Source organism: Argiope bruennichi, chromosome 7 (genome assembly GCF_947563725.1).
Source record: "Argiope bruennichi chromosome 7, qqArgBrue1.1, whole genome shotgun sequence".
In the NCBI taxonomy this organism is placed as follows: Eukaryota; Metazoa; Arthropoda; class Arachnida; order Araneae; family Araneidae; genus Argiope; species Argiope bruennichi.
This window is the reverse complement of record NC_079157.1, coordinates 60906613-60917591: the sequence shown is the minus strand read 5'-3', so window position 1 is coordinate 60917591 and position 10979 is coordinate 60906613.

Here is a 10979-nt window from a genome sequence, read left to right as displayed (position 1 = left end):
ATTTATAACAATTTTATGATTAAAAATATTTTGTTGAGAAAATCATATTATTAAGTTATCCAAACGTTATGTTATTAAGTTAAAAAAATTAAATTTTGCAAATTCTGTTATTGTTAGAAAAAATTAAGGGAAAAAGAACCGATTTAACTAAAATTTAAGGTAATTGATATTATCGGTTAATCAACTGATTGCCAAATGCTGCTGGTGTATAAATAAATTTTACTATTGGATCAAATAAACTTAGTATCAAAGAGATGGAGGACAAATTTCCTTTCTTTCGTTTTATTGAAATTTCGTTATTGATATAAAGGTACAGTTTATATTACGCATATTAAATTTCATTTATTGAGACTTTTTTATGTTTGAGTATTTAGTTTATAGACTAAATAAAAATTTACAGACTAGTTTAAAAAACATGGTTAAAAAAAGATTTTTCGGAATCTTGAGAGATCTGGAGCTCGAAGATTCTTTAAGACATCTAAATCGGATTTTTAGAAGATTCCATTATCTAGAATTAAGCTGATATCCAGTTTTGTTGTATCAGGTGCAAGTTGATATTGATACTGGTATCTATTATTTTTATCTGATACTTTTGTACCTGATGCAGCCAGTAACAACTTCATTATCCATCGAAATGGAACCGGTTATATGGTGAGTATCAATTTTAGCACTTGCGCCGATACTGGTAGCTGATATAATATATGAATATAATTCCAAATTTGCATTTTGCTTCTTCAGAAGATATTGATGCTTATGCGCTGTTGGCTTTGGTTTTGACAGTGATTGACGTTTGAGTGAGAAGAGGAAAGGCCTTTTTGATATAATTAGCTTTTTTGATACAATAAGAGACGGGAATTCTTCTGCTGTATGTAGATTGTTACAAAGGTAAAGAACAGATATACCTATTGATTATATATAGCGTTTTAAAACCCACCACACATCTTATAGTGGTTGTAAGATGAGTGAGAGCGGTTCGTCCAGTCGGATCTGGCACGCACCAGGCCCTCTTACACGATGTTTTTTGTTGGAATTGGAGATCCAGCCTGGAACCCTCCGGTCTCGAAAACAGGACTTGACCACTTGGACACCGCTTCTCGAAAAAGTATTATAATTTATTCGTTAATGCTACGCCAACTATAACTTTATCATTATTCAACGGAATGCATTAATGAGATATAGCAAAAACAAATAAATAAAATAAAAAATCCAAAATAAGGGAGAAGAAATATATATTTCTGTAAAATAAAGTTTATAAATTCTGTAAACTTTGTATAAAATAGAAATCCATTGTTAGGAAAGATATCTATGTACAGAAAAATTTATGCAACTTTTACATGTACTAGTTATCAATATTAACAATATAACTACAATTGACTGTTTCTACGTATGAAATACTGTAAAACTTCATCGCTTTCTTTAATCAGTTTAAGTGTTGCCTGACAAATGATTATCCTTCAGTAATATATTGTATTTTATTTTAATGAATGGTGTACGTGCCGTTTTGTGAATGAACTCATAATCGTAATATATCCATGTTTTTTTTTCTGTTAATCTTGTATCGCTCGAAGTACGTCATAATTGTCTTGTCTTGGATTTCATTAGATAAGATTTTTCTATTAAACACCCTGTGCAGATAATTTCTAAATTGTATTTATCGTGCTTGTGTTATAAAGTTATCAATTATAAAATTTAAAGTCTTATTTTTTTTAGTGTTGCGTTAAATTACAGTGTATTAGTACGTTTACAGTTAAATTCAAGTTGCATACCTGATTCTGCCACTATTTCTTTAGGAATTGTACGAAATAATATATTGCTGTGCATTAGTACTAGGGATTGCAATACCGGACCAAAATTTCAATACCGGTATTCGGTATTTTTTAGATCTTAATACCTGGATACCGGTTTTAATACCGGTAGTAGAAATTTTAGAAAAATAAAGAAAACACAGGTATTTTTTTTGTTTTATTTGCCAGTTTTATTAGAGAGTGTAAATATCACAAAAAATAATTTGTAACCTATATATTATAACAGTATATAAATAATCACAAAAAAGTAAAGGAACATTTTATTTATTTAAATCACAAAAAAAGTGTAAATATCACTATTCAGTCTGTGGTACTATTAGAAATTTTTGAAAAGTGATCTTAAAAAATATAATGCATCAATTGTATTGTCATTAAGTCCGAAAAGTAATTTTGTGCAAAAATGACCAGCTGTCGAAAATGCTCTTTCGGCATCTACGCTAGTTGGTGGTACTGTTAGCAATGCGCGATATACTTTTTCCAAGTATTTACCTCTAAATACCTCATCTTCAAATAAATCGATTTCTCGTTGAATGGTTTTGGATATAGCTGATTTCTGTATTATATTTTCTTTCGTTGAAATTTTTTTATTTATCACTAAATCTAATTTTTGTTCAAGAGACAATTCCTTTTCACTATCGACATTAGTGTCATCAAAATCTTCGATCACTGAACCGAATTCTTCTGAATATGAATAGGTTTGTGGGTAAAAGATTTAAAAAAAAATTTACTATAAACTTTATCAGATTTGAATTGGTTATTTTCTTTTCTTTTTCAATTTCATTTTTAAAATCATTATAATTATGTAAATACCATTAGATATTTTCTATTTCGGTATGCCTTTCTTCTGTGCGATTTATCAATGTAATATACGATTATTCAGACAGTGATGTGCGTTGTTCTTTCAGTGACTCCAACATGAAATTTGCTGTTGCATTAGCTGTTAATAAATTAGAATCTCTTCGACATAATGCCTCAATAGCCAATTTTATTGGAAATAGAGCTGATACAGTTCTGGATTTAAGTCGAATTCACAATCTGAAAAATTAATTTGCAGGTTTAAGTCGATTATTGCTTTTTGGATTGGATTTCTCAGTTTCAAAAATCGTTCCATCATTGGGAGTAAACTGTTTCAACGTGTTTTAGAATGTAACATATATTCTGTTTTATTTTCAGTTAGTATATATTTTAATATGTCATTTTTTAGAGGGGAACGTTTAAATATCTTAACAATTTTTCGAACTTTATAAATTATAGGAAGCAATTCTTGATGGGTTAATATTTCAACCTCATTAGCAATATCTTCTTCAACAATTACATTGTCATTATCTTCATTGTCAATATCACTCTCACTGTTTTCAAAATTAGAATCCGAAGTTTCTATATCCACAGTATTTGGATTCTTCTGTTCTTTATTTTTTTTGGTATAATACATCTATTACTCCTAACTGAATTCCATGAGCATAGCACAATTGCTGATTTGCACCAAACAACTTTCCAACTTTTTTCATAAATGTTGCTCTATCAGTCGTTATAGATACAATATCTTCTTTCAGGGACAATCGATGTTTCGCTAATTTAGATTTAAGCAATTAATTAAGCCATTAATTAGCTAATTAATTTCGCCCGTTAGGGAGACATAAAACAAAAACGTATAATATTTGCTATGTTGGCGATCCCTGAACATATAGTGGAGACAATTTTAAAAATTTCTAGTAAATACCGAGAAACCGGTATTTACACTTGTGATCGGTATCCCGGTATTGCAATCCCTAATTAGTACGTTTACAGTTAAATTCAAGTTGCATACCTGATTCTGCAATCATTTCTTTAGGAATTGTACGAAATAATATATTACAGTGCATTAGTACGTTTACAGTTAAATTCAAGTTGCGTACCTGATTCTGCAATTATTTCTTTAGGAATTGTACGAAATAATATATTACAGTGCATTAATACGTTTACCGTTAAATTCAAGTTGCATACCTGATTCTGCAACTATTTCTTTAGGAATTGTACGAAATAATATATTACATTGCATTAGTACGTTTACAGTTAAATTCAAGTTGCATATGATTCTGCAATTATTTGTTTAGGAATTGTACGAAATAATAATAAACATTACCTAATAACAGGTGTAAAATATGACTTGATATTTCTAGTATAGAGCTTTTTGAATTTTTATTCTGGATTAAATATTTCTTGAACGTTGAGTGATAAATTTTAAGTACATTTTTGGAGAGCTCATTTTGGTAGATAGGAAATTAAAGTATTGGAAAATTACTTTATAGCCAATAAAAAAAATTCAACCATAATTCATAAGGATTTTTTTTCTTGAAGTGTCAATGAAATTTCTTTCAATATTTTCACTTGACAGTTCTCCATTATAATTGATATAAAAATTATCTGAAGGTGCAATTGTTTAGCAAAAGCTAATAATTTAAAATAAAAATTGTTCCAAGTTCCACTTGATCATCAGTTTATAAATAGTTTATAATTTACGTTTTAAATCTTATTTCACACGTTAAGTCTTTTAATTTAATACGTCATTAATGCCTTTGTTAACAAATATAAAAAAAATGTATACAGTTCTGTTGATCACTAAATTTTGTAGAGGTGTTAAATCACACCACCTTCAATGAGAAATTTGTTGCATATATTTATAATTTTTTGTATAATTTTAATTTCCTTTCATTTTAGTCATATACTAGTTTTGCTGCTAGTAGAATGGAAAATGTTTAGTTTGTTGTCAAGTCATCAGATGTTACACAGCTCATCTTTAATATTGGAAGCAATGCATTTAAATTGCCTTTTTTTAACTGTTCTGACTGATTTGTTATGTGTTGTAATTGAGTACTACTGATTAATCGTTACCCTGCTGTAATAATGTTATTTCATTGATTAATAAATGATTGTTATGAAAATGTGATTTGTGTCTTTTATTCCTGGAAACTTATTCTTTAATATTTGATCGATCAATTTTTTAGCAGAAAATTTTGTACCTCAGTGAAGCAGGGTATAAATTTGATGTTTTAAGTTTTCGCATTTTTTGTCCCCAAATCCTGAACTTGTTGAAGGAAAAAAATACTATCTTGGGAGATTGTTTTTTCTCCTGCCCCCCAAATAAAAAGTAGGAATACTTCTAAAACATCATATAATTTGAAATTGTAAATACGAAGTCAATTTTTATAAAACACACCAGAAAAACTGGAAAGTTATTTGATCCTTTTCCTTACCTAATGCAGAATTATGCGAAGTTCTCTACTATAAATAGAATTGGAATAAGCATGAGAAGGCAGCCTGAAATTTTTTAAAACTATCTAATAAAGATATTTCCTTGTATTCTCATAAGATTGCGGATCTTGGGGGCAAGGCCATGGATGACACGAATATTCAGATTTTTATTTCCAAAGTCCCATTCATAAGTGATATTCGTAGTATAATAAAGAAAGCCGGTATCTATGTATTGACTCCATTCCAATCAGGAACAGGAATTACGACAATCTGGTCTTTGACATGAAATTACGGTTTAATTATCGCATACCAAATTTCAATCTTAATTTTTTTTAAAACATTTATATGCATTAAACACAGTTGACCGACTTTCAACCTTTTGAAGATATGGTTCAATAATTAATAATGCTGTTACGAATCTGTAATGCTGCTTCCCAGCATAGTTGGTTCCACCATCGGAAAGAATGTTTTACAGTCATGTTTACAGTACTGGACGGAGTCCGGTGTCGCGTCGGAGGTTCCGGAGCTTGGCGACAAACTTGGCGACTTTGGAGCCAAAATAGATTTTACCCGAAACCTCGAAAATTTTCCCGATCCGTCCAGTAGGAACCAGATACGCCTCGAACGTTCCTGATTGGTTGAGAGGCTTCTAGCCCCGCCTCCTGAGACCTATAAAAGAAGGCGGCTGCAGCTGCTAGGGCAGAGTAGTCGGAATCGACGGCAAAGAACTGGCCTTCCAGAGATAAGCGGAGCAGCGACGGAGTGACGCTAGTGCTGAACTAAGCTGTACGCTACTGTCTGTCTGTTTTGTTATATGCTGCTGTGTATGCTGTTGTTGCTGCACGTCTCGGCTGAAGATAATCGTCTTCTGTGCTATATATAGTTGTCGTCTTTGTGCTGTCCTGTGTGTCTTCGTGTAAATAAACGTCGTTGTTTTATTTTCTACTGCCGCCTGCTGATTGAGCGTTCTTCACACCATATAACTTCCACTATCCAAACGAACCCCGGGAAATTTCGTAACAATACATTTTAAATATGATACAACTGTTAACTAAATTTTGTTTACCTGCGTTATGTTTTCGAGGTTCTCATTTATATGCATGCAAAATTACAAATCGGGAAGATGGCATGCCATTTCATGAATTTGGTTTTAAATTCGATGGCATCGGCAGTATAGATACTGAAATAGCATGGCATTTAAATATCAGGTAAGATTTCTACCAATTTTCATCCAAAATTTGATCGCAAAAGAAATCTAAAATTGCAAAGACCACACAGTACATTTCATTTGCATAGCTCAAAGTGTTTTTCAGCTATCATGTTCACAGAAAAAAATAATCCCAAATATGTGCTTTTCGGGCTTTAGGAAGTCTGAAACGCGAGGAATCGCCATATCGAATTAGTTTTTTGCGATCCACTTCGAGTATTTCATATGAACGAGAGAAAAAAATCTCCTTTATGAAGTTTGTCAATTATTGGAAAGCTTGCTTTAAATCTTGCGAAGAGCAGAATGTCTGAACTATCAAATATAATACTTAGGTCAACATTCCTCTTAAGCGGTGTGTAAAAACTTGGCATAAACCAGCTTCTATAGTTTTTCTGATAAAACATTTTTTCTGACAGTTTCGAACATGTAAAATTTATGTAGCTTTTATCCTAGAATGGCAGCTTTGTATGCGAGACGTACAGTTTCAAGCTGACATTGCTAAAATTACTTTGAAACCTTTTGTTCTTTATTTCACCTAATTTCAAATATAGATTAAAATTTTATCTTCAGTGGTATGGGTGACTGATTTTTAATATTTTTTCTTTTTACTTTAATCTTTAGTAAATTTGGGTTGTTATCCAGTTTTATTGCATCAAATGCAAGTTGATACCAGTACTCGACTCGTTTGTATTTGATACTTGCATACCCGATATAACTGATAATAGTCTTCTCCAGTATGAATGGCACCTGATAGTCTGTGGATATCGATTCTCACGCTTGTGGGGATACTAACGACTGATTTATACGAATACGATTCTAATTTGGGATTTCGATTCTTCGGTAGAGGCACTGATGACCTTGGATGTTAGTACTGAGATGAGGAACGGAATGGCATTGTTAATTGTTACTATAGGAGAAGCTGGGGATACATCATCCTTGCTAATAGTAGTTGGGATAGAATAGTAAGTTCGACAATATCGGTCTGATATTTTTATCAGATATATCACCAGGTCAAAAACGTAAGATCGAGAAGAGTGTCAATAGTTCAAAAACTAATACCGAATACCTGCGATTCTTAGTCTGTATCTGATACCGTTGTATATAAGGTATCATATACAACGTTGTATATAAGGTATCATATCAACATATAAGGTATCTGATACCGTTGTATATAAGGTATCATATACAACGTTGTATATAAGGTATCATATCAACATATAAGGTATCTGATACTGTTGTATATAAGGTATCATATACAACGTTGTATATAAGGTATCATATCAACATATAAGGTATCTGATACCGTTGTATATAAGGTATCATATACAACGTTGTATATAAGGTATCATATACAACGTTGTATATAAGGTATCATATACAACGTTGTATATAAGGTATCATATCAACATATAAGGTATCTGATACTGTTGTATATAAGGTATCATATACAACGTTGTATATAAGGTATCATATCAACATATAAGGTATCTGATACTGTTGTATATAAGGTATCATATACAACGTTGTATATAAGGTATCATATCAACATATAAGGTATCTAATACCGTTGTATATAAGGTATCATATCAACATATAAGGTATCTGATACTGTTGTATATAAGGTATCATATACAACGTTGTATATAAGGTATCATATCAACATATAAGGTATCTGATACCGTTGTATATAAGGTATCATATACAACGTTGTATATAAGGTATCATATCAACATATAAGGTATCTGATACCGTTGTATATAAGGTATCATATACAACGTTGTATATAAGGTATCATATCAACATATAAGGCATCTGATACCGTTGTATATAAGGTATCAGATTGATACAATGTAGTGCAACTATAGCAAATTCTTTCCTCCCCTTCGTAAAAGTTAGTAAAAAAAATTAGCAAAAGCTTTGTCATGAAACAATTAAAAGGACAAAGCAATGGTTTTGTAGATAAAAATGAAATTTTCTTTAATTACTACAGGAAAATCTTCAAAGAATAAGGGTAATATTTTTTTTTTTGAATAATATATTGAGAAAAGTTCTGGAAAGGTCACATTTTATGATGCATCTTTAAACAGCTCATTTATAAAATAGATTCATTGAAAAAGATACACGATGGAAAGCTTTAATTAAAAAAAAAAGTTTGATATTTTTAAGTTCTTTACAAAAATTCACTAATTCTGGAACGAAAGTCAAATGTGAAATCAGAAATAATGCTGCATTGGTTTTTTTTTTTTTTTTTTTTACTTTTGACGTAATTTAAAGATCGCCAAGTAAATCCATTATCTTGGTGGTATTGGTGAAATAATGGCATAATATAGGAATAATCAAGTAATCCCAAGGACCATAAAGTAAAAAAAAGTTATTTTCTTTACAGTTAGAAAATTAATTATTAAATAGCCAAAAAAATTTAACTGATGTTATTGTCGTGGTTTACATTATTTTTATATTATGTATATATTTGTATATATAATAGTGTCATATGTTAAAGAATAATGTAAAAATCAAATAACAAACAGCAATTGTTTATAAAAATAAAGTTATTGCATTTTCTTAATAGTGCAGATTCATATATTATTACATTATCACAATAAAACGATAAACTTCTGTTTCAGAGATGCATATGAAGAGCTCTAATGGTTAGATTTCCTCAATCAAAAAAAATGTATGTCTTGTAGGAGAAACAAAATTCTCGGGGCCCGGGTTCTGATGGGGTTTTCCTTCGAAATTATGATAAATATTTTTTTGTTCGAGATCATGTAATTTTTATCCATGAAAATTGGGACCTGGCATAAGTTGAATAGTATTCTGACCTTTTCCTTTGAATGTAAAACTAATACATTGGCCTCCAATTAGTCATAATCTGCAACTAAGGACCAGATGGTAGTGCGCTTTCTCGGGTCTTATTTGGTGCATTTTAATATGAATACTTTCAAGAAGGGAGTGATTTTTTTCAGCGATATTTTTGAAATCTCATTCTCTAGAGGCATCTCATTCTCTAATGGCATTTGAATATGCTATCCGTTAGAAAAGAATTTTTTTTATTAGGAATGCCACCGTTAGAAAAGAATTTTTTTTATTAGGAATGCCACCTTTCCCATCTTAAACTTACAGTTTGAAATCACATTTCCACTTCAACAAGGCTCGATTTTATTTCTAAGCATTTGCAAATTACGACACAACAACAGTTCATTGTTAGTCAATTTCTCTACAGTACAGTCTGTTCAGTTTATACCCTCTGAACATTCACAAATTAAGCCATTTACTTGCTCACGATCTTCTAATAACATCTGGATATTATAAGACGTTTATATTCCCAAAATGACCTGAAGATTTGTCATTGCTGGAAGATGGATATTGATGAATCAATGATAGTTCGTAACTACTTTGAAGTATATTGCCGCATTGAAGAGAGGCAGTCGAATCTCCATGGCCGAATGGTCATGGCACTGGTCTCATAATCAAAAGACCTTGAGTTCGAACCCGTTAGAGACGATGGGATTCATAGTATGTGTAAATATTTAATTACTTGATTTTATGTTTTCCTTTATTTCATGTTCCAGAAGATACTGGACATTTCTTTAGTTTGCCAGACAAGTGTTCTGGACTTTTCTTACTGTCTCCAGAAAAGTATTCTGGAACTTTCTTTGCTTGTATAAAAGCAGAAGATTTGTCAGTTGCTGTATTCTCAGTTCAGAGTTCAGTTAATAAATTGGTTTAGCTCTACCTCTTGTGTGTGCCATTCAGTTCTATACTATAGAATCTACGTGACAATATATAGATGGCAATTTCCACATCCATAGAATCCATAAAATGTCTTTAAATCAGACTTGGTCTCCTGAGGTCAGTGTCATAATTCCTACATTTTTTGGACAAGTGTTTTTGAAGCCTGTATCAATTTAATCAATCTGTATGGACGAAACCAACATACAAAAAAATATACAATACAAATGAACCTCCAAAATAAGCTCTACGTTCCTTGTCAAAAATATAATATTTCACTATCTGATAACTTGTGCCCTTTCAGGAGTCTGCAAATATGGAGTCATCGGTAGGTGGGTAAAAATGAAAGACAGGTTTCACCTATGTTTTCTCATCAATTTCTGTTGATAGTGGCAGTTATTTGTTGTTGTTTCTAATGGCACTTGTCATAGAGAAGCCCACTGACTTTAGAAGTCAGTGATTTTAAGCCAAGGGTGCGTCTCTTGTTTTTACAGTAGCGCCATCTAGGGCCAACAGTACGACTTAGTTACACAACGTCACAACCCTTTTTACTTCGGACTTCATTCATGCACAGATCGTAATTTAGACGTGAATCAGAGAACGATCACCTCTGATCCAGTGCCCCCAGTGGTATTACTCTCGAGATGGAGGACTTTGTGACCACGACAGATTTATACGTGCGCCGGTCACCGCACACACGGAGAGTCTTCGGTCGGTGGGGTTCGAGCTAGCAACCCAAAGAATGAGAATCCAACGCCCTACCAACCAGGATATCCCGGCCCTTTGACAGTTATTTAAAAATACTCAAAAAGCTGAAGGAAAAAAAATTTCACTTGTTATAAAGTTCGAGTCAAAATAACCGAAATCTAATTAGAATTAAACGAAGGATACTCTACCATTAGTTTGTAAACTTTTTTAAAACACAATTTGTAGCACATCACGTAACAGTTTTTAACACACATTGTAAAAAAATGATCATAAAAGTAAATGATTTTCGATACTTT